The following is a 24,783-nucleotide window of genomic DNA, read 5'->3' as shown; positions in this document are numbered from 1 at the left end:
GGGGAGCAAGCGGGAGGGGGAGGAGAGGGAGCCCAGGCAAAGGCAGTCAGGCAAGCAGGGAACGGACCTGCCCTCGTCTCACGCCTCACTGGCTCCTGGTGCGCGCTGACTGGAGACACTCGGGAGTCGGAGACGGTGGCCACTTTTCTTCCCCAGCATCAAGAACGCACGCAAGCATTTTGGAAGCCCTTTGAAACCCATTCCGATCAGGACTTCCACTTCACGATAGCCCCTCCAACACCTTAATCCCTTCTCTCCTCTGCCTTCAGTCAGGGGCCCTGGCCGGAGGGGCATCCAAGTCTGCGTGCGCGATCCCCAGGTCTCTCTCCATCCCTTTCTCCCGGGCTCTCTAGAGAGCAAGGGCTCCGGGATGAGCCTTTGAGGGTCCGGGCCACCTGTGCTACTGCAGGGACCTCGAGTGACCTGAAGACGAGCTGTGGCAACGGAGGCAGCGTCACTAACGGTAAGGCTGGGCCAGAAAGGGGCTGTCCCCTTGCTTACTCAGGGCAGTGAGGCGACAGACCGGGAAACCGGGAGGGACTGAGGTAGTAAGCGACCTTGGGGAACGAGCAGGTGAGCGAAAGCTGAACCTTCAAGCTAGAGATGCAGCGGAGATATGCCTGGAGGAAATGGGACACTGACCCTCCCTGATTTGGTTTCAGTTTCAACACACCTGGGGAGCGGACAAGGGATGGTCATGCGCCAGGTCAGCTCCAAGGAACGCTAGTAGAGCCATAGACTCCCAGACACTACAAACCTGGCTTAGTCAGCCTAGACCCCGGGCTTGCCCACGGCATTACACCAGGACTGGGTTCCTTTCCATTGCCTTCTTTGAGCTAATCGCCCCTGAAGGGTCAGCAGAGGTCAAGGACCTGGTGCAGAACTGGGAAAGAAGCTGGAAGGTGGATGCAGAGAGAGTCAGTGCAGCGTTGTGGGGGGAGGGAGCAGGATCTTTTGGTGAATCTTCAGGGGTTTCTGGTTTAGGTAAATTGTCCTGGGCGCAGAGACCAGAAGAGAAGAAGAGGAAGGAGGGAAAAAATAGAATAAGGAAGGGGAGAAAAAAGCTGTTTCCTGGGGGAACCTAGGCTTAGGGAAATATGAGAGGCACATTGGGATCGCAGATGGGCAGGAGAATTTGTAGGTGAATCAAAAAACTACTCAGTGCTCACTCTCTCCCAGAAATTAGCTGTCAGGCTAATTCAGAATCATGAATGTTTACGGAATAAGTTAATGATGATGAAATCACCTTTGTAAAGTTTTCCATCTGCTCTTTTGTTATGAAAAAATGACTTTTTAATATAGGCCTGGTGGAGGTAGCAAACCTTAAAAGTCCAGACAGAAAGTTAGAACTTATTAATCATTAATGAAAAAAAACTTAACTGTGTTTTAAAACTAAGTAAAAGGAGGGGAGGATGCTTCCAGAAAGCCAAGGGAAGATTGGTGAACACTTTACAAGTTCATTTCTAGGTACCAATTGTAAGAGAGCTATTAACAAACTAGAGCTGATCCAGAGGGAATGAGGAAGATAGGATGGTTTGATATCTAGGAAACGGTGTACCTAGCTAGCCTAATGGATGGAATATTGACTTGGAATCGGGAAGATCTGTGTTCAAATTTTACCTCTGACATTTATTAACTATGTAAGTCAAACGGTTTCCTCTTCTTTAAAAAGAGGGGGTCCCAGCTTGATTGTCTTTAAATTTCCTTTCATCCCTAAATCCTGCACCAGGATACAAAAATTGTAACTCTACCCTGGAGGAAGAAAAACTCAGTGAGGATGGGCACGAGAACAATCTTCAGATACCTAAAAATCTGTCCTTTGGAAGTGAGATTTGACTAATTCTTCTAGTTTTCAACGGAGAGAACTAAGAACAATGGATGGAAATTATATTGAAGCATATTTCATTTCCATGTGAAGAAAACTGCCTACCAATTAGAGTTATTCCTGAATGAATATATGGGCTATGGTGTTAATTTAGGGTTTTAACATGGTGTTAATTTCTCTTCAGTAGTAATTTTAATAAAAAGAGGATAGATGATTACCCGTGGAAGAAGCTGAGTAGTTGAGGGGAGGTTCAGGAGATGTTCCTTCTGTTACTCATTTGAAAGCTTTCTCAATCTCTCTGGACCTAAATATATATATATATATATATATATATATATATATATATATATACATATATAAAAGTGAAAAGCTAGACTGTATGATCTTTAGGTTCCTTCCAGGACTAATATAATCTATTAATCTATGGATTCCTACACACACACACACACACACACACACACACACACATATTAGAAAATAGAACTGAGTGTAAAGTCTCATCTCACTTTGAGATTCTGTTATTCTTAATATTTGCTTCTCTCTCCCAGAAAGGCTAAATTGACCTTAAGAGCATTTTTTGAAATAAGTTGCCACTGTGGCGACGACCCATTTATAATGTGGATTTATGCAGAAAAAACAAAACAAAACTGCAATACAAAAAATGAATTCTATTCATAGATTATCCCTGGCAATAGATAACATAACATTCCCCCCCCCCCCACCTTGACAGATGTTTTCATAGGAGGCTATTCACTTTGGTTTCTATATTTTACTTGTCATCTGTTCTGTGAATAGGTTTTATCCAATAGCTAATTTGGATTCTTCTGTGGAAAATACTTGAATAGTAGAAGTGGAAAGCTTTGAAACAAAGGTATGGCTAATGTTGGATGGGTCATTTTTTTGGCTTTAGGCTGAAGGTGTCTGCTATGCAGTTTCCTTTTAGTAAATAAACACAAGAATCTCTCTGTCCTGAAAAGAGAATAACCCTTTGGGAAATATTCCTTATATTTTCTTTAGTCTTGATCAGAATATCTTATAATGCTTGCAAGAGTCTACTGTCATAGAATAGAGGCTATTGGTACAGAACTGAGCTTTATTCTGTGAAGACAATAGATGAGTATGTCAGTGACAAGAATATTTTAGTAGGAGCCAATATTGGAAACTGGATTTCAAAAATGACAAAATAGAAACAATCTGGATACTAGGGAGCTCTGGATGATGCAATGACTATTGTTTAAAAGAATGTTTATTTTGTCAAAGTCAAGAATGGTAGTCATCTGCACAAATATCATGCTAAATATACTGTTTTAATATGAAAATATTTATTCTGATGTTGAAGATTATTTCAGATATATTGAAAGGAAAAGAGTAAAAATGTGATGTTTTTGGTATAAAATATAAGTATTTCCTATGCCAAGGTTTTAATTTTTGGTTAAAATTAAAAACATTTAATTTGACAAAGAGGTATTTAGAATATGCTGTTTTTTCTAAAAAGAAATACAATGTTTTTTTAAAATGTGAACTATTCAATTTATTTGAGATAGTTTAATTTCTTATTTTTAGTTAACACTGATCCTTAATAATCATTTCTCTTATCTCGTGTTTAAGGTCCAATTTTCTACACAATCTCTATCTCTATATCTATCTATAAATAAGCTAGGACAAATGATCATAATTTTAAAAATTGAGATTTGTAATCTGAATGTGTTATGAGAGAAGTATAATTATTTTCAAAGGAAATATACATGGAAATATGATTTCAAGGTTTTGGTTTTTAAATTTTAGTGTTCCTTTTTTCAAATAAAAGTAACAGAAGTAATTGTGAATGTAAGTTTCAGTGACCTAAATGACATTTCTCCACATCAAAAATTACAAACATTACATATCACAACCATATGATTTAGAGAATACATACATACATATATGTTAATCTAGATCATAGAGTTAAATTTCCCTTTAATGTATTGATTATTTATATAAAGTTTTCAGAATTGGGAAGGAGATTTTTTAAGAGAACCAGAAATTTCACTTAATTCTTCTAATCATTTAATTTTCATTACAAAAGAGCAGATGGAAAAGTTTACGAAGGTGATTTCATCATCATTAACTTATTTTGTAAACATTCTTGATTCTGAACTTCTGATTTCTTCAGATAAGTAGGCTATTTCTAAAGATGTAATCTTTATAGTTAATATATTAAATTGTTCCTTCAGAGGATAGCTGGGATGGTGACCAATAATCCTCCCCATGGGCTGTACCCATAAAGACTGTCATTTCACTGGCAACTATAGCCTATTTGTGAGTCTGCCCTTAATAACCACACAGGCCTCTTTTATGGAGAATGAGCATCCAGTTAAGTCAAACAAGCAGTGGATTCACACAAACCAGCTGGATGTAGAGACATAGTCTCATACAGATATGGCTAAAGTTTTTGCTTAGAAAGAAATGCCACCTCATTTCTGAATGCTGCCTGGCAGTGTGTCTGGTGCTGGCTACTCTTCACAGGTTAACCTTTTTTTCCCCTTTCCCCTCTGCTTTCTATTGCTCTCATTCAGGTTTCCCCATTTTGCTCTCTCTATATTGTGAACTGACATAAGAAATTAAATGAGAATTCTGGAGGAGTTTTTTTGTTTGTTTGTTTTAGGTATATGAATAACCTAGCTTTATTTTCTTTTACTTTAATTTTTAAAATTTTAATAGTATATTATTTTAAAATTATATGTAAAGATTGTTTTCAACATTCATTTTTCTAAGTTTTGAATTCCAATTTTTTTCTTACTTCCTCCCTTACCTACCCCCACCCCATGTTAACAAGAAATCTGATATAGGTTATAGGTGCACATTCATTTTTTAAAATTATAGCTTTTTATTGACAGAACATATGCATGGGTAATTTTTCAACATTGTGCCTTGCATTCACTTATGTTCCATCTTTTCCCTTCTCTCCCTCCACCCCCTCCCCTAGGTGGAAGGCAGTCTCATACATGTTAAACATGTTAAAGTATATCTTAGATACAATATATGTGTGCAGATCTGTACAGTTTTCTTGTTGCATAAGAAAAATTGGATTCAGAAGGTAAAAATAACTTGGGAAGAAAAACAAAAATGCAAGTAGTCCACATTCATTTCCCAGTGTTCCTTCTCTGGGTGTAGCTGATTCTGTCCATCATTGATCAATTGTACATTCATTTTTAACATATTTTCAAATGCGTTGAGTTGGGAAAGAAAAAAAGGTAAAAATAGTGTGCTTTGATCTGCATTCAGTCTTCATAGTTTTTTCTCTGGATGCGGATGTCATTTTCCATTCCAAGTCTATCGGAATTGTCTTGGATCACTGAATTGCTGAGAAGAGCCAAGTCTATCATAGTTAATCATCATACAATCCTGCTGTGGCTGTATGTGATGTTTTCCTGGTTTTGCTCACTTCACTCAGCATCAGTTCATTATGGAAGCTGCATTCAACACATGAAGGCAGGTAGATGGCATGGAAAAAGTTTAGATATTATATATACATACAGATAACTATATGTATAGTATAGTATTGGATAATAGCGACATATTTTATCTTTTAATACTGTAAACTTCACATAAAAGAAAAAGAAAAAAAATTAAGTCTTCTTGTGGAAGGGAGGGTCAAAACATTTTATTTGGATTTTACAGAATGCAGGGATACTGCCTCTCTAACCCCCAAATTGTGGAAGGGATAACTCTTCCTTAAAATGAAGATTCTGCAAGGAACTAGCTAATCAGAGGGAAGAACCATTTGGATGGAAGGTCCTTCAGTGTGTGAAGTCTGAGGCTGGAAAGAACTGGAGTATAAAGACTTCTGGGGCATTATAGAAAAAGCCCAGGAGGACAGTCAGGAGTAAAAACTAGGGGAACCAGATCCTGTCATTTCCTTTCACCTGTGCAGGTACGCAGATTCTTCTACTATATCCATCTTTCAATCTAATAATAATAAAAAAGAATTATAATAAAAGTATGCTAAAATGTCAAATGTTTAATCAACCATCCAGATTTTATTTTTAATGGGAGGCCCAAATTTGGATTTTCCATTTCTAAATCCCTTCTAATTACCAAGAAGGTGATGTGATGTACTGCACAAGGATTTGGCTTTGGAGCAAAGAAGACTTAGATATGAGTGCTGCATCTGACTTGTATTGAGTATGTAATTCTAGATTAAGCTGTCTCACCTCTCATTGCTCTGGAGACAATAATTTTAAGATTATAAATTGCCAAGAAGGTGACAACCTACACCAGTAGAGGGAGTTTTCTCATTGAAGCCCTCCCTATAAAGTCACTGGTCTTGTCTCTGTCCCATTACCAGTTATTTTGAAGTTATTACAAGCAATCTGTGATATTGGACAATGTGAACATTCATGATTTGGAACTTCTTATTTATTTTCATTTGGATAAGTAGGTTGTGTTTATAGACAGCATATCTTTATGGTTCATATTTTTATTTTTATTTTTATTTATTTATTTATTTAATAGCCTTTTATTTACAGGTTATATGTATGGGTAATTTTACAGCATTGACAATTGCTAAACCTCTTGTTCTAATTTTTCCCCTTCTTCCCCTCCACCCCCTCCCCCAGATGGCAGGATGACCATTAGATATTAAATATATTAAAATATAAATTAGATACACAATAAGTATACATGGTTCATATTTTTAAATGGTGATATGGATGATAGCTACAATGGGGTCCAATTTGGTATTTGAACTGCTTTAGTGCAATGCCTCTGCCTTAAGAAAATTGGTATACAGAAATTGCAGCTAACAAAAAGAAACAAAGGAGCAATTATCTATGTCATAAAATAGTTCTTTGATTTGTTGCCCGATCCCCTTAGACACCGAGTTCCTCAGTACAGTTGAGTATTTTACAGCTCTTGATCATATTCAAAGAAGCAGAGGCTGAATAGATACTGATAGATAAAGGTCAGTCAATAATGAAGATAAAGCATATTGAATTTCCAAAATCAAGTCAATGGGGAACTGCACCCCAAGGGCCCAGGTTTTTATATTCTATAATACACCTGAAGTGAGAAAGGTGTACTCTCATGGAAGAACACACTTTCAACACTGGAATGGTGATGAGTTGCTGGTCCATGTAGACAACTTGAAGTAATTGTTTGGTTAATTTTGGACAAAAAATGATTTTTGAATTCTGAATTCATGTGAAATCACTATCATTATTTCCATCAAGGTATTGATTAATATTTTTCAGCCCAATAAGGGGCTGATAGTCACGGGGACTGATATATAGTGTATTCTCTCCTCAGAGTACCTCACATTCTGTACAACGTAATTTTTGTTGTTTAGTCATGTCTCTTTGTGACCCCATTTGGCAAATCTACTAAGTTACAGATAAGGGAATTGAGGCAAACAGGAATAAGTGACTTGTCCAGGTCATACATCTAGTAAATATCAGAGGCTGGATTTGAACTCAGGTCTTCCTCTTTCTAGAGCTGGCACTTGATCAACTGTACTACCTACCTGCCTCATAGAAACATAGTAAGGACTTGATAAATATAGGTTGAATTGAATCAAATCACTATTGCAGAATGGGTCAGTCTGATGGGTCATTTGTTTTTTACTGGCTCCCTATTTCCTTTTGAGCAAATGTCAAGCTCCTTGGTCTGGAATTCAAAGCTATCTACAGCATATACCACTTTGTCTTTTTAACCTTACGTCTTACTAAGCCGCCTTTGTTCAGGATATGTATATGAATTATGTTTTTCTATCTTTTGGCCTTTGATTATACATTATGGAATGTCCTTTTCCCCACTATCTTAAGCTCTTTGAATTCCTCTCTATTCTTTCAGATTCAACTCAAATGCTATTTCCTCCAGAAAACCTCCCTAATTATTCCCTGAATTGCCAATATCCCAATCTGTCCTTATATTTATCTTATATTTCTCATGCATTTTGTTAAGCATTTTTTTAAAAGTCACATTTCTTGATATGTGACTATGGAAAACCTATGTAGTTTCTCAGAGCCACAGGCAGCTTTTAAAGACTAAATTATAGAGGATGTGATCTGAATTGATGGAGGAAATTGTCACAACAGAAAGCCAAAATCATAGATCTTTGGTGCATTGATAAATTACATCTTATTTTGTCCAATTGATACATTTCTGCTTTTTATGTCTATAGTAGTGTAGTCAATTCAGATGAGACATAAATATGGGAAATACTATCAAGAATTTATTTAATATATTTGTATATTTTGTATTACAACTATTTGTATTTGGGAAGAATCCTCATGAAGCAGCTAGGTAGGTCAGTAGATAGAGTGTCATACTTGGAATCAGGAAGACCTGAGTTAAAAAAAAATCTGTCCTCAGATACTAGTTATGTGACCTTGGGCATGTCACTTATTCTGTTTGCCTCAGTTTCCTCATCTGTAAAATAAGTTGGAAAAGTAACTAATAAACCATTCTAGGATTTCTGCTGAGAAAATCCCAACTGGGGTCAGAGAGACTTGGACACAACTGAACAACAAGAATCTTCTCCTTGGGGTAAGCTCCATGATGGCAGTGATCATATCTTCTCTAAGCTTTGTATCTCCTCCTGGGTACATAGCAAGTGTTTTGCACATGGGAGGAATTTAACAACTGTTTATTGAATTGAATTGAAAGTGAGCATACATCTATTTTCAAAGGATTCGAAATCCATAAAGCACACTTAATAGCCAAACTATCTAGAAAATAATTTATTTTGTTCTCTGATGTTTCAGACAGCACTCAGGGGTTCTTTAATTCCTTAAGGTCATCATTAGGAGCATCAATTATTATTATACTGGAGGGGTACAAAAGTGCCCATTATTAAAGCATTCTGGTTAATTCAAAGCAGAGAGCTAAGCGTTTCTCATTGTTCAGATCTCATCCAGTTTAGCTACAAAACTGCAGTGTGATCTAAATCCTGCCTATCTCGGATGTAAATGAAACGAGATGCCCCCATTTATTCTTCAGGGCCTCTGGAGGACCAGCAGAAATGAATGCCTCCGTTGACCAAAAGAAGCTAGAGTCGGGGGATGCTTGACTCTAATGAAGTAGAAAGTCTTCAGTAGTCATCCAGATATTTTGTTCCATGATGTCAAAGTCCAGATGTGTTATTTATGAACCTGTTTCATCACCAGCTATTGGGCAGTGTTCATTAGGGTTTCGAGGACCTTGGTGCTAGTGTACTCTGTCAGCTAGTCCGTTGCTACGTAGACAAGATCTGGGAAATTGAGACAATTATATCAAGATAATTTGTCATCACAATACTTCTGGTTCCTCCTGTTATGTGTGACATGTACACACACATACATGTACACATGTATATGTACTCAGGATTATATGTATATGTGTGTATATGTACACACACGGAGGCACACATTCATGCATGCACACATGAAATATATATGTATAAATTTATACATGTGTGCAGTGCACAGATATGCACATGAAAGTAAGTGTGGTATAACAGACATAGCACTAATTTCAGAGCCTTGGACAGGTCTGTATTTGAGCTTCCTCTAGGGGAGTTCTTTCCATCAAGATTTGCCCAACTGTGATTTCACAGGTCTAGAGAACTCTAGAAGAAGACATTTATATGACTATAGCCAGGTAGTAGCCCCTTGTCTGCCCCTTAGATTTAGAGCATCTGGGGACATGCAAAAGTTGAGACTGGCCCAGAGTTCTGGAGCCAAGATATATGAGTAGTGTAGGACTTGTTTTTGGATCTTCTAGCTCTCTATACCTCTCTCCTCTCCTCCCCCTCACCCCTTCTCTTTCCTCTTCCTTTCCTTTTCTTTCTGACACTATTTCTCTCTGTTTATGCATTTCTGTTTCTCTCTTTGTATCTCTGTTTCTCTGTCTCTTTTCTTTGTTATTTTCTTTCTTTCTCTCCTTGTTTGCTTCTTTTTTCCTTGTTTCTTTGTTTGTTTGTTTCTTTCTTTTTTTCCTCCCTTCCTCCCTCTCTTCCTTCCTTCCTTCTTTCCTTCTTTACTCCCTCCCCCCTCTCTCTCTATCTCTTTCTTTCTTTCTTTTCTTGTTTCTTCCTTCCTTCTTTCCTCCCTCCCTCTTTCCCTCCCTCCCTCTCCCTCTCTCTCTCTCTTTCTTTTCTTGTTTCTTCCTTTCTTTTCTTGTTTCTTCCTTCCTTTTCTTGTTTCTTCCTTCTTCTTTCCTCCCTCCATCTCTCTCTCTCTCTCTCTCTCTCTCTCTCTCTCTCTCTCTCTCTTCTTGTTTCTTCCTTCCTTCTTTCCTCTTTCCCTCCCTCCCTCCCCCCCTGTCTCTCTTTATCTGTCCATCTCCCATCTCCAGTGGAGAAAACACAACAGGCACTTTGATTAATTTAAGAGTGCATCAAGTAGAAATCTGGGACCTAGAAAGAGACTATATTCCCCTCAAAATATGGAAGTAAAATATTTATGCCTATTTCCAATAGGGACAATTTTGCCTGCCTCCTGTTTCACAATTTGAAGAAAAGGCTTCTCCCTCACAGAAATCCTTTCCTTAGATGTGGTTGTATCTGTCTTACAGCTGGTACCTTCAAAGCTGATGGCAAAGATGCTTTATTATTCTTTGGAAATGGAGCAAGGAAACTCTCCAAAGAGGGGTTAGTACAGGGATGACCAAGAAAACACACCTGATGCTAAACCTCCTCTATCCTTTTTTAATACAAATCTATCTCATCTCCAAAAGTTACAGAATTAGATTTATATCTGTTCTACATGTAGTCATGCACATGTGTGTGTCTATGTACATATGTTTAGGGAAAGGGACAATGAGCTGGTGCTGATCCATCTCGAAGTGTATCATTAGGTCTACCATTCGGATGGAGGTAGAATTGGCTTTATTCACAGATGGAACAATTCATATTTATTTATCAGGTCACGATTTATAAGGCACTTTGCATCATCTCACTTAATTCTCACAATAACTTTACAAGGTAGGTGGTATACATATTTTATGTCCTTTTTATAGCTGAAGAAACTGAGGTTCAGAAACATTGCGATTTGCCCAAAGTCACACAGTAAGTGAGACAGATCTAGGCCTGTCCTTTGGCTCTACAATTAATGCTCTTCTCAGTTGTATCACATTGGCTCTAATGTGATTTAGTTCAGTTCAGTCCAAAACAGTCCAGTCCACTCTGATCCAATCCAATCCAGTCCAGTTCAATAAGGGTTTACTAAGTACCTACTATATCAGAACATCCATATGGGAATGCAAAAACAGAAATGAAATAATGCCTGTCTTCAAGAACCTTGTGTTCTCTTGAGGAGATATAGTGTATTTATAGATAATTAGATAAAGAGGCAACAAGGTGGCTCATTGATTAGAGCCTTGAGCCAGGAGTCAGGAAGATTTGAATATGAATGTGACTCCAAGCTTCTGTTTGCCTTTATCCATTGGAGGAGGAAGTGATAAACCACTGCAGTATCTTTGTCAAGAAAACCTCATGGACTCTATTGTCTTGATATGCTCCATAGTGTCACAAAGAATAGGACACGACTGAACAAAATGAAAATAACAAATGGAAAACAAATGAGACAGGCAAACTGCTCAGAGTGTTAGACATGGAATTAGAAGCACTGAGTTTGTAGTACACTTTCAGACTAGCTGTGTGATTGTAGAAAATTATTTAAATTCTCTAAACCTCAGTTTCCTTGATAATTTATATCATTTACCTCACAGTAATTATGTAAAGATCAAAGGAGTTAGCATAATATCAATGCTAAGAGAGAATTTTGTCGTGGAGAGGGACATTAATAATTGTGGAGACTATGGTGGATCAGGAATGGCCTTGCAGAGGAGATGTTACATAGATTGAGTCCTAGAGGGAGCTTGTTGTTGCTCAATCATTTTCCAGTAGTGTCCAACTCTTAGTGACTCCATTTGGGGTTTTCTTGGCAAAAATATTGGAATGATTTGCTCTTTCCTTCTCCAAAGGAGTTAAAGATTCCCAAAGGTAAAATGAATTGAACAGACAGGGGGGATAGACTGCAAAGGCATGGAGGCTGGAGATATGCTGACATGTACAGGAAACACTAATTACTAGCTAGGAGTGACATTTGGCAACTTTGCTGCCATCAATTTCAGTGGCCTCATTTATAAAATCCTTTTGGAAAGGATGTGACATAATTGAGTGATTCTCATCATTCTGAAGGCTCAATGTTTAGATAGTTCTCACTAAAAGTTACAAAGGAAATGAAACTAGAAATGACTCATAGGAGGAATCTAAAGTGTGATTCTTGAATAGATTTCAGTGCTGACATTTCAGAAGGAGTTCAATGGGATCCAATATAAGAAAAGGAAGGACGTGGGTTATTTAGAGGACAAAAAGAGAGAGGAAACAAAGGAAAAAATAATGCATTATGTTTTTCAAGGAGTGCAATGTGTTGGATTTACATGGACCAGCTCTAAGTTGATGATCTTGAGATGTTTACAACTCTTACCATTTTCCCTCACTTTGCAATTAGGAAGACAAGTAGTAGGCAACATTTGTAGGCGAAATTATCTTGATTTTATAGATGGGGATATGGAGTACCAAAAAATAGGGAAATGGATTGCTTGAATATAATTTTTATTTATTTCCAAGAACATGAACAGATCTCAGGGAACAGAGGATGAAGAGTCCTTCTTAACCCATATCTTAGACATCTTAGCTCCTTTCAAGGCTTAGCGTATGTGCCAACTCTTAGAAAAGTGTGCTCTTATTCTCTTTAGAAAAGTGAAAAGTGTTCTTTCCCTTTTCCTGTATTTAAAACATATATGTGTAGCAACAATGTGGGTGTAGAGTAGGTGTAGATATGCTGGAGAGGAGAGGGCTAATTATTCTTTCTGTTCTACACCCTTCCTCCCACCCCCCACCTTCCTGGGGTTGGCCATTCTTTTCCAGCCCTCCCTTTAAATTTGATTTTCTCTCTACTCAGTTCCCTCAATTCTGCCCCAAAGGGGAATGGTTTCCCTTTCAAATCTGCCTCAGGAAAAAAAATGAGAAAAAGGAGGTACCTGATGTGGTCCCCATGGCAGTATTAGCTTTCTGCTTCCTATAATTTCTTTCCAACCAAAGGCAGATGTTCTCCTTTTCCTAGGAATGAATCTGGATCCATAATATTCTTTTCAGTTCTGGGAATTTCTAAAAATATGAATCAATAATTTTCCGAACAGAACAGAACCGAACAAACAAGCTCTTAAGAAATAAACAGATAGGAATAAACAGAACCGATAATTCTTCAATTTTCCATTGTTTGCTTTACCCTTACTATCTTGCTCCAGAAAATAAAGAGGAGAATTGTCGATTCTGTTCTTAGTCTTGAATGACTTCTGCCACTTAGCATCTGTTCCATGCATAGTCTGGCCACAGTTCTTTTCTTATTATTGCAGGTTGTTTTGGTGGGGGAGAGCTCCTCAGCCAGTACTTTTGCAGTATTTGTGGTCCTGGGGTTCTGTTTATTCCTATCCTTTGTCTATATTCTCTCAGGTATTATCATCTCACACAGCTTCCTTTTAGGAAGGGAGGGTCCCATCAGAGGGTCCCCAGTGGCTCTCCAGGGCCTTGAGATGAGGGACACCCCAAGTTTATTTTCTCTGGTAGACATGTCACCGGTGCCCTATTTCATAAGCTTATATGTTTTTACAGGTTGCATTTATATGATACAATGTTAGGTACTATAAGGAGGGCATGTGTGCCCACAGCTTGGCACAAAGCTTCAAATGTAATTGGACACTAACTCCCAACAAAGCTCATCTAACCTAACCCTTCATTCATGAGTTTGTTTTAAAAGCGCCTCAAGAAGTGGTCTTTCCTTTGTTGTGGAGAACAAAGAAATAGTTTGTGCTCTCTTGTGCTTTAAGGTGAGAATATAGGAATTCAATACCCTAATTCTGTCTGCTACCATTTACTTCTCCAGATCATTTTACAGATAAGGAAACTGAGGCAAATAGAACACAACTAGTTAGTGTCTGAGAACAGATTTGAATTTAGGAATACATAGCATTCTATGTATTATGGCACCACCTAGCTGCCCTAAAGAATGGAGTATTACAAGCATCATTTCATTATTTTGCTCATCTTATAGATGAAGAAACTGAGACAAAGAGGTAGGTTAAGTGACTTGCCTGACTTTACATAGCTAGTTAGGGTTAGAGCTGGGACTTACAGAACCCTTCTGACTCCAAGACTAATGTTCTTTGTGTCACTCCAGGATGCCAGGGTAACTGTCGTGGGGCGAGTGAAATTGTAAAGCCATCACATATGGGACTTGAAAGGAATCTTAGAATTATTGAGTCTAAATCCCTCACTTCAAGCATGTAGAAACTGAGGCTTAGACTTGCCCAGAGGTCACAGCATTGTTATAGAAGTGAGATGGTCTTTGCTGATTGTTGGAAGTAAGGAAGCTTTTTAAGTAACCTAAATGGAGGACTTGGGGCTTAAGAGAAATTGAGCATAGTTTAAAATAAAACAGCCTGTGAGCAATGTAGAATTTTAATCAAAATTATAAACATGATTTTCAACAATACCAATACTGATCTTTTAATAAGTCAGGAATACTTCCTAGCTCTCAGAAGCTTTACCACCCGGATCCTCTAGCATATGGGAATATTACATTCTGGGCATTGGTTGGTTATCCAGTATATTTGAATATTTCTGGAACCTGCTTTAAGACTAAATTACATATCAGCCAGAAAGTTGGATTTCCTTTATATAGGTCCAAAAGTAAGTGTATAGTTTAAGATTGGGACTCCTAACCTATTAGATCTGGAAGGGCCCTTATAGATTATTTATAATCCCTTCAATTTACTGAAGTGATATATTCCTTTGTCCCCTCTTTATACAATAATTTGGCCACACAACCCTGATGTACTTTGGGTTTGAACAAGTTGCAAATAAAACAAATTCCATTTCTATTTGTGGTCAACTTTCTGAGGTTTAGTTGGAAACCTTCAAATGGGAATGAAGTTACATCCTCTGGAAAGAAAATAGCATGGGTTTAAAGTTTCCATTGAAACACACCCTCTTTAGAACAGGGCAAGGGAAATTCAGTCCTCTTGTTATATTTCTCTAGAAGCAGAAGCCTGCTTGCCTTTAGAAGAAGATGGATCTCTTGTTGCTATAATAATTTACCCTGTGTCTTGCACAGAGTAGTTCTTAGAAGAAAAAAAAAACTAGTTGGATGAATGACAACATAAACCAAAAGGAACTACCTAAAGAAGTCATAACAAAAGTCAGTCTTTCCACAATACCTCTAGGCACTGTGCAGACCACTGCTTGCATGTCACCATTATCTCTGCATCTAATACCTCTTGAGAGGCTTTGTATCCCCAGTATCTCTTATACTGTTAGTACTGAATAAATAACTGTTGATTGGTGTACCAGTCCTAAGTAACCCTGAATGCTCCACAGCAAAGTGCGTTGAGTATCTTCTCTGGTCATTGACCAACAATTGAGATGGACAATGGGGTACCCTAGTGGGAATGAATTTGGCATTTTTCAAATTCACGTTCTTTGGGTTCCCCTATATCCATTCTATCTGGGGATCAGAAGACTTACATGCAGATTCTGATGGGTCATTGACTCAGTGTATCACTTTAGACAAATTCACCCAAATTTCTATTCCTTATTTTATACATTGGGAGAATGGAAATTCTAACACTAGTGCCTTCTTCACAGGAAACAACAACATGGTAGAAATTGGCTATGGTTCTCTTAGCAAGTCACAATGTAGATAGCATCAATGTGAGCCAGGGTTCTCTCTGCTGTGTAACTCTTAGCTCAGTTGGATTTTGCCTCCCTATGTTCCATTTCTTGATTAGAGTGTAGACCTGGTTTTCCATCCAATAGCAGGGAAATAGCCTCATAAGATTGGAGAGCTAAAAGGGACATCAGAGGCCATCTCCTCCATTACCCTTCCCATTTAGAGAAGTGCCAGAAGTGTCTTCAAGGTCATGCAAATATAAATGACTGAGGTAGGAGTTGAATTCAGTTCTCCTGACTCCAGATCCAAGCTGGTTTCTACAGTAACAATTGCCATTTATTGAGTACCACTACTTCTACAATATCTCATGTATCAGCTATGTACTTGCCTCCTTTTCTAACCCACTCTTCAATAGCCATACTCAACTTTTCTACTTTACTCCCTTTACATGAGCTTTCTCTTTTATTAACCTCATACACTAAAGTTCTGACTCATCTTTCCTTCCTGCTGTTAAACATGACAGAAATGGCTCCTTTCCATCCCTTCCTCAGTCTAAATATCTTGCATTTCTATAGTACTTTATCCCTTTCAAAACACCTTTCATGTAAAATCATCTCATTTGAGCTTTATAAAAACCATAGAAAGTAGGTGGGGAGGCAAGTATTAATTGCTCTATTTTATAGATGAGGAAACTGAGTCATAGAATGATAAAATGGCTCATCCAACATCACACAGCTCATCAAGATTAGGATCCAGGTCTTCTGGTGGTTTCTTAGTCAAATGCACTCAAATCTTACTCAATTGTCTCCAGAGCAAAACTTACATTTATACTGTTTTTCTGATCATTTTCATCTAAACATTTTAAAATAGTATTGGATAATTGGGAAAAATGAGGAAAATTATATTAAAAGTTCTGCCCTGGGTCACTTTCTTTTTCCATCTTAATTTTTTTTCCCTGATCATGTTCCCTCCTATGGACTCAGTATTACCTTCACATAGATGATTCCCAAACTCATGTCTAGACTGAATCTCCCTCCTGAGCTCTAAACCTTGATCATTTCCTGCCTGTTGAAAATCTTCATCTGAGTGTCCCATAATCATCCCAAATTAAACATGTCCTAAAAAGAAATCATTCCTCCTTGCCTCCAAAACTACCACACTAAACTTCCTTATTTTTTTGTTGGCCATCCTCCTAGGCATCCAAGTTTGCGATCCAAATTTGTCATCCTTGATATTTTCTCCTTTCTACTTCCCACTTCCAATGATTTATCCAAGTATTAGCTCAATATGTCTTTATATTTGTCTCTTTTTCTTCATTAATATTATCACTTTAGTATATATATATATATATACATCTATTATATATATATACATCTATATATATATATATATATATAATTTTCTTTTACCTAGATTATTACAAAATAGTCCTAATTGACCTCCTGACTTCCAGTCATTCCTCTTTCTAATTTATTTTTCACAGGTCAGTATAATATTCTTAAAGTGTGAGTTTACCCACATCCCTATCCTCCTCCAGAATCTTTATTAGCTTCCTATTTCCTCTTGAATGAAAATACAAACTACCCAGCTTAGGATTTTCAGTCTTTCCAACTTATCACATTGCTCCTTTTCATGTTCTTTGTTCCAAATAAACTAACTTACATGCTTTTTTCCAAACCTTGTACTCCATTTCCTATTTCTGTGTCTTTTCATAGTGTCATTCCATGCTAATAATCTACGTTATTCCCACTCCAACTCTTCTTTTTTCCCCACTGAAATTAACCTCTACAAACTCATTTATTGAAGTATTTTAATGCTACCCAGAACTTGAAGTAGAAGATACGCTCCCTAATGATGGAGAATATTTTTCATTTCTGTCTTTGTTATCTACTAGGCTTAGCACAGTGTCCTGCACTCAGTGGGCATTTAATAAATGCTTTTAAAATTGAATGGAATCTCTACTTTACAGATAGTTTTCCTTCACCAAAGGTACTTTTTAAAAATTTTTATTTTTTGCTGAGGGAGATCCTATTTCTTCAGACCTGGAGATGCCTTAGTTCTGTTCCTAGCTGTGTGACCAGAGGCAAGTTATTTTCCCTGATAAGCATGATTTCTTTCCTCACATATAAAAACAAGGGACAAAAAATGATCACACAGTTCTTTTCTAGCATTAGGAAATCTAGGATTTAAAAAACCTCGAGAGGGAGATATTTTCAAGCAACAATTTTAATCAGCAAAAGAAGCAAATTAAAATTTAACTGCAAAAAGGACATTTTTCCATGAAATTCCTACAAACCCCTTAATTCAATTAGCCTTTTTGGTGTTTGCCCTTTTGAGGGTCATTTGAACAAAGAGAAAAAACAAAATTGATGTGTTTTGGGGATAGCATTTAAAAGTCACAGCAAGGACAAAATATAATAAAGTAAAGGAGCAAGAGACCTCCTGAAGAGCTGTGAAATCCTGGACCATGTGTCTGAGGGTGCAAATATGACTTGCTATCCCTTCCCTTCCTTTCCCTCTTCCCTTCCCTTTCCCTTCTCTGTCTTTCCTTTCCCTCTTTTTTCTTTCCCTTCCCTCTTTCCTTCCTTTCCTTCTTCCCTTCCCTCTTCCCTTCCTTTCTTTCCCCTTTTCTCTTCTTTTTCTACTTTTCCCTTCTCTTTTCTTCTTTCTTTTTTTTTCAGCAGAAGTGAAGAATGATCACATTTTGGTAAGGCTAAATAAATCTACATGGATGGAATTGAGGAGTCTTATAGATATTGTGGTGTGTAAGGTAATTTCTTAGAAGACTATAATGTAACTATATTAACATTTATCTAGAAGTGACTTATGCAGCACTTTTGGCTTTTCTGGACATATAGGGAACCTAGAATAAAGAAAAAGAAATAACTGTGTGGTTGAAGCAAATGCCACCAGATCCACATACTAAAGTCCATGAGTCTTTATCCATTGGATTAGACTATGTGGTGAGTTAAAAAAGGCCTTGCTTTTGGAATTAGAGGTCCAGGGTTTGAGTCTCAGCTCTGTCACATATATGAGCTTGGACAAGTAATTTTATCTTTTTAGGTACAGTGGATAAAGTAGCAAGCCTGGGGTTAGAAAGACTTATCTTTCTCAGTTCAAATCTGATCTTAGATGCTTGATTGCTTTGTGACCATGCGCAAATTACTTAGTTTATTTGCCTAGTTTCCTCATCTAGGAAAAATGGCAAATGCACTATCTTTGCCAAGAAAACTCCAAATGCAGTCACGAAGAGTCACACAAGTGAAACGACTGCACAATAACACGTCTTTACTTGTAAAATGAGAGAGTTGGACTAGATTGTCCTCAGATCTGTGGTCTTATGGTCTTTTGTCCCTTAAAGTCCTTCCTAGGTCTATTTCTAGCTTTCTATGAGTTATGAAGGCTGAGTAGCCTGAAAGTGATTTAGAACAAAGACTAGTAAACATACTCTTCTCAGCTGCCTCTTGAGGGCATCACACTATTAGAACACAGGACCATAATAGAATGTTGAATAATGGTGATTATCAATCCTCAAGAAAAGGCTCCATGATCATAGACACCCAGGGAGGATCTCAGAAACTGCCCATTCCAAATTGGCTCTTCTGTACAAATCCCCTTCATAGCAAATGTGACAAATGGATGTTTAATCTCTGCTTGAAGCCCTCCAGTGATGAGGTAGCTATAATTTTCAACAAATATCCACACAGAAAAAAGTACTTTGTAAGTAGTGGAAAATCAACTTTTGTGCTTGACAACTTTTTGTGTGTTGTGTTCAACAACTGAATGTTATGTTGAACTAAATATTTATGAACTACCAATTATACAGGAGAGAAATTACTCCTAGGAATTTTTGATTCCAAGATTCTCAGTGGAAGAAGGAGAATCAAATCAATTTCTGTGCAGTATCTAAATGAAAGATAGCATAGAATGCTGGCTAGTCTTGGAGTCAAATAGAACTGAGATGAAATCCTAGTTCAGACACCCTCCTACCTCAGCAGGATGCTTCGGCTCTCTCAGGTTCAGTTCCCTCACTTCTAAAGTACAAGTCTCAAGAAGTTTGTTGTGAAGCTCTAATGAGAGAACTTATATGAACTGTTTTGAAACCTTAAATCACCATAGAAATGCTATTTATTGTTGTTGTTATTCAAGGTCTCCCTCTCTCTCTCCTCCCTCTCTCTTCCTCTTTCCTTCCCCATTCCCTCCCTCTCTTCTTCCCTCTCTCTCCCTTCTTCTCTCCCCTCCTCTTCCTCCCATTGGTGTTAACTGATTTGTCCAGGGTCATACAACTAGGAGATGTCTGAGGCTAGATTCAAACTCAGGTTCTCCTGATTCCAGGGCCAGTGCACTATTCCCTGCACCACCTAGCTGCCCCTTACCTATTTATTAAAAGGAAATTGTCCAGTCAGTGCCTAGGGTTAGCACATATAGAGTTACCCTCCAGTCCGTGGGAGTATATTCTATGCTTTTTCTCTGAAAGAAGTCTAAGTGTTCATTTTCTATTTTCAGCCTCAGGCCATTAGTTATTTCCAAGAAAGGAGGTGTAAGAGAGAAGGTGCAGTCAGGACTTTGTGATGTGGCAGACGTGATCAGCCCATGCGCCAGTTGTAATAATACAATTTTTGGAACTTATATATTGTGGAATCATTCAGAGTTCTGGAATTGACATTCAAGATCAACTTAATCTAGCCCCTTTATTTTAAAAAGGAGGATGTATAGATCCAGAGAGAAGTGACTTGTTTAAGTTAATTCAGCCATTGAGTGGCAGAGCTGGGCTTAGATCCAGTTCTTTCCCCATTCAATTCCACAAGCATTTTTGAAGTCCTTATCATGTTCAGGGCACTTTATTAAGTGTTGGGAATACAAGTCTAGTCAAAGATTATTTATTAAGCTTCTCTATTATGTACTAAGTGAAGGGATACAAATAAATATAAAATCCAGTCTTATCTCAAAAGACTCACAGTTTAATGGGGAGACAAAATATAAACTACTATGAACAGATAATCTCAGAGGGCAGACACCAAGATCAACTAAGCTTAGGAGAGGCTTCTTTTAGGAGGAAGGATTTTATGGGAGATTTGAGAAAATCTTCCTACTTCTTAACTTCCCATCTCTTCTCTTCCTCTCTAGAAGTATATTAGTTTTTTTAAAGGTTTTATGTTTGTGTGTGTATCCATAATGTCCATCATTATGCCTAGTACATAATAGGCATTTAAAACGTACTGGTCTAATTCAATTAAAAAAATAGTTTCTACCCTCAAGAAGTTTACATTCTACTGGAGATTTCCATGATGCCACATGATGTTCCATTTATTAACCATTTATTATCCAATCAATATCAAAGGTTCACCCCCTGTTGAAGGGGGTGAGGAGGAAATCCATTTAGAACACTCAATCAAAATCTCCAAACACTGCAAAATTCTTAGTTTGATGGCACAGAACTATATTATTTAATAAAAAATGTTAATGAAATTTTATTGTGTCATGTCCATAATGTCCTCTTCATTTGATACTTATGAACAGGTAGGGACAGAAAAAGATCAGATTAATTAATTGGGTTGGGAATTCCATTTGAATATTCTCCTCTAGGTTTGTGAACAAGGCTTGCATCAATGTTAGCTTGCTTTTCCTTACGCCAACGGCTATTTCTGATCCATAGCATCAAGGACATTTATTTATTCTTATTTATTTATTTGCTGAGGCAGTTGGGGTTAAGTGACTTGCCCTGCATCACACAGCTAGGAAATGTTAAGTGTCTGAGACTAGATTTAGACTCAGGTCCTTCTGACTTCAGGTTGGTGCTCTACCCTCTGAGCTACCCAGCACTGTTCTTAATCAAGGATATTTATTAAAAATTGGCTATTATTTCATTGCTGAAAGGAATTTTATGAGGGAACTCCTATTATTCTTTAGAACAGTAAACTTATAGTCTTAAACATCATGTGCTCTGAAACTTAGAGTCTTAAAGGTTTCCTGAAGAACTGAGCTTTTGTTGACTTGCCCAGGGTCCCATAGTCATTATGTGTCAGAAATGGATCTCAAACTTATGTTTTCCTGATTCTCCAGCCATTATTTGCTGCTGCCTTTTGGGGTATGGTAGGTATGTGTACTTTTCATAGAATCAATAACTTATTGCTCTAAAATACATTGGAGTCTAGTTTAAACCTTTTATTTTACTGATTGAAGCTCAAGGGATTTTAATGACACACTCAGAGTCAACACAGATAGTAAAGGTCTGAGGAAGGATGTGAATCAGGTTTTCTTGATTCCAAGTTCAGGGCCTATTCACTGTACTACACTGTCTCTCTCTTAGGGAGAGGATCCTACTGCTCCATCTCTCATTAGTAGGGTTTGACTTTGGAGTTGTTTTTTACAGTCTCAGGAATGGATTTACATTAGTCCATACACATTGCCTCATGGAGTTTTTGTGACTAATAGCCAACAGGGCTTAAAAGGGAAGTTTGTAGTCATGGAACAGACCTACAGAGCTCAGTTAACTGACATCCAGGGATTTAATCTAAGATGTGAGTCTCATTAACAGAAATACTCTAACCACATGATCTAATTGGCCACATTGCTTGAGATTCAGAGCAGAAAATTAAAACTTTACCGGCACATATAAACACACAGAGAAAAGCATTTTGTACTTGAGGAAAAGGGGAAAATGAACAACTTGCTTGAGATATAGTCTCAAAATATGGGACAATCTGGGGTGCCAAAAGCTAAGCCATGGCTTTAGGTGTCTGGTGTCTAATAGCGGGATGTGGGGTGGGGAAGGTGATGAGAAAAGGCATCTGGATTAGAAGGCATAGAGAAGGATTCAACGGCAATAGGGGCTCCAGCTTCAGACCAGGACTCCAGGGTTAGACAAGTCTTTTGTTTTCATCTCTAAGTATATAATCTTTGGTTGACTCACAGTCCAGTTCTTCTGGTTTCTAACTATATGAACACTCTTGCAACAACGACAACAACAACAGAACAAAGCAACTTTACTTTGTGAAAATCATATTGTTATGCTATTTTGTGCTGTGCTGGTTGTTGTTATTCATTCTTGAAGAGGATCAAAATAACATTATTTTATTTGAGTCAAGTTTCAGTGTGTCTGACTGACTGACAGAACAATATGAGCTCGGAATGCTCTGCCACAGATTGGGCACAAATAGTCCCAAAGAACATTAGGATGGATTCTCTAATTGCATATGTTGCATTTCTTCTGAATTACTTCAGTTCTGCTTTGCTCATAGAGTCCAGATTTGTCTCTGGAGAGCTCTCCAAGCAGGGTGGTCCCATGGCAGTGTCTCCCATGCCATGTAATCAGTTTTAAAATTCTTAAGAAAGACCTTAAGAGTGTCCTCGTATTACTTTTTCTGACTACCACATGGAGCATTTGCCATGCGTGAATTCCTCATAAAATAATCTTTTTGGCAAGAGTACATTTGACATTTGAACAATGTGACTAGCCCAAAGGAATTGCACTCTGCTGTAGAGTTGAATGCTTGGAAGTGTAGTATTGTGTTGCCAATCAATAAGCACTTATTAAGCATCTACTATATGCTGGACATTTTACTAAGCATTGAGTATTCAAAGAAAGGTGAATAGTCTCTGCTTTCACTTAGATTTTAATCTAATAGGAGAGAGACAACAGTAAACAATTACAATCAAACAGAGCACGTGCAGGATAACAGATATAATCAACAGGAGGAAGACTCCAGAGTTAATAACACTTGGGAATGGCTTTTTGTAGAAGGTGGGGTTTTAGCTGGAACTTAAATCAATCTGGGAAAGTTAAAAGATAGACATGAGGAAGGAGGAAGTTCAAGGAACGGGAGATGGAGGCCAGTGAAAAATGTCCATTGATGGGATATAGTGAGTTTTGTGCAATGTACTCTTCCCTCAGAGCATGTGAAAATGAGTAAGGTGTAAGAAGCCTAGGAAGTTAAAAAGGGTCATGGTTATAAAAAAAAAAAGGCTTTGGATGCCAAATAGATGATTTTATATTTGATAGTGGGGATAAGAGGGAGCCATTGAAATTTAATGAATAGGGAGTAACATGAGAAGAAGGAAGGGAATAAGCATTTATTAAACACAAATTATGTGCTAAAAATTGTGCTAAGTATCATCAACAAATTACCCCATTTTATATTTGAGGAAACCGAGGCAAAGGTAAATGACTTCCTCAGTCAGTTAGAACATGTCTGAAGTATTAGAATTCCACTCTGTTCACTGTATCATCTACTTATCTCCAAATAGAACTGTATTTAAGGAAGATCAATTTGTGTTGTATTATGCTGATTTGGGAAAGGTTGCAGTGTTTCCTGAGTGTCTTCAAAAGATTTTCTTGTGTATTTATGTCCACTAGGTGGATGTTAACTCCATTATCAGTCCCCCGGATTGATATGGATGAGGCTTGTTCAGGCAGCTTGAAGTAGCAAGGAGCAGAACCTGGAAGCTAAGTTGGAAAAGAGCCAGCTGTATTTCCACCCCATGAGGAAGATCAGTAAGAATGAAGAGCCCTTTGTCTGGTATGATGAAGAGCTTTCGTGCTTCCTAGGTTTCCAGGAAATTAAAGCCAGAGCTTTCCATAAAGGTAAGAGCTTGTACAAAAAAAATCTTTTCTCATAAAGAACAATAAGGGTGATAGAAAAGTGATTCCTCAAAACTAAATTCCTCTAAATGAGAAAATAAATTTATAAAATTCAAACCATAGAATTGTAGAATCTTAGAATTAAAAAGTATCATAGGAATCATTTGTGCAATGATGATGTCTGTGCAAATGGAATTCTGATATGTATATATAAACACATATATAATTATGTAGGTGTATATGAATATATACCCATGTATATACACATATATTATATGATAAAGTGGGTAGAGGGACATACGTGGTGCAATGGATAGTGTGCTGGGCTTGGACTTGGGAAGCCATGAGTTCAAATATGATTTAGACAACAGCTGTGGGACCCTGGGAGAGCCACTGAACTCTGCCTCAGTTTCTTCATCTGTAAAATGAGCTGGAAAAAGAAATGTAAAACATCCTAATATCTTTGCCAAGAAACCCCTCAAAAAGTCAGACTGGATAGGAAATCACTAAATCAATAGCAGCAAGTGGCTAGAGAGAAGGTGTGACTGACAGAGAGCAGCTGTGGTGGATCGGATTCAGGTGCTCCCTCTGGCACATATTGTCCATGTGACCCAAGGAAAGTCATTACCAGAGGCAGGTCTCTAAGACTACTATGTGCAGCGATGGGACTGACCTATCTTTGCCTG

The 24,783-nt window shown here is 37.7% G+C and overlaps 1 protein-coding gene across 1 annotated transcript in view; it reads left to right on the top strand.

Moving 5' to 3' along the window:
- The first annotated feature begins 16 nt into the window (after positions 1-16).
- The window catches only part of ZNF488 (zinc finger protein 488), a 37,632-nt gene continuing 12,865 nt past the window's right edge, over positions 17-24,783 (top strand). Inside the window, exons 1-3 of the mRNA XM_031956299.1 lie at positions 17-463; positions 5,486-5,738; positions 23,873-24,100. The gene's annotated coding sequence lies outside the window, so the exon portion shown is untranslated. The remainder of the gene's footprint in view (positions 464-5,485; positions 5,739-23,872; positions 24,101-24,783) is intronic.

The sequence above is a fragment of the Sarcophilus harrisii genome, chromosome 2 (assembly GCF_902635505.1).
Source record: "Sarcophilus harrisii chromosome 2, mSarHar1.11, whole genome shotgun sequence".
Lineage (NCBI taxonomy): Eukaryota > Metazoa > Chordata > Mammalia > Dasyuromorphia > Dasyuridae > Sarcophilus > Sarcophilus harrisii.
Note: the sequence above shows the minus strand (reverse complement) of the source record. Positions and strands in the feature narration are given on the sequence as shown.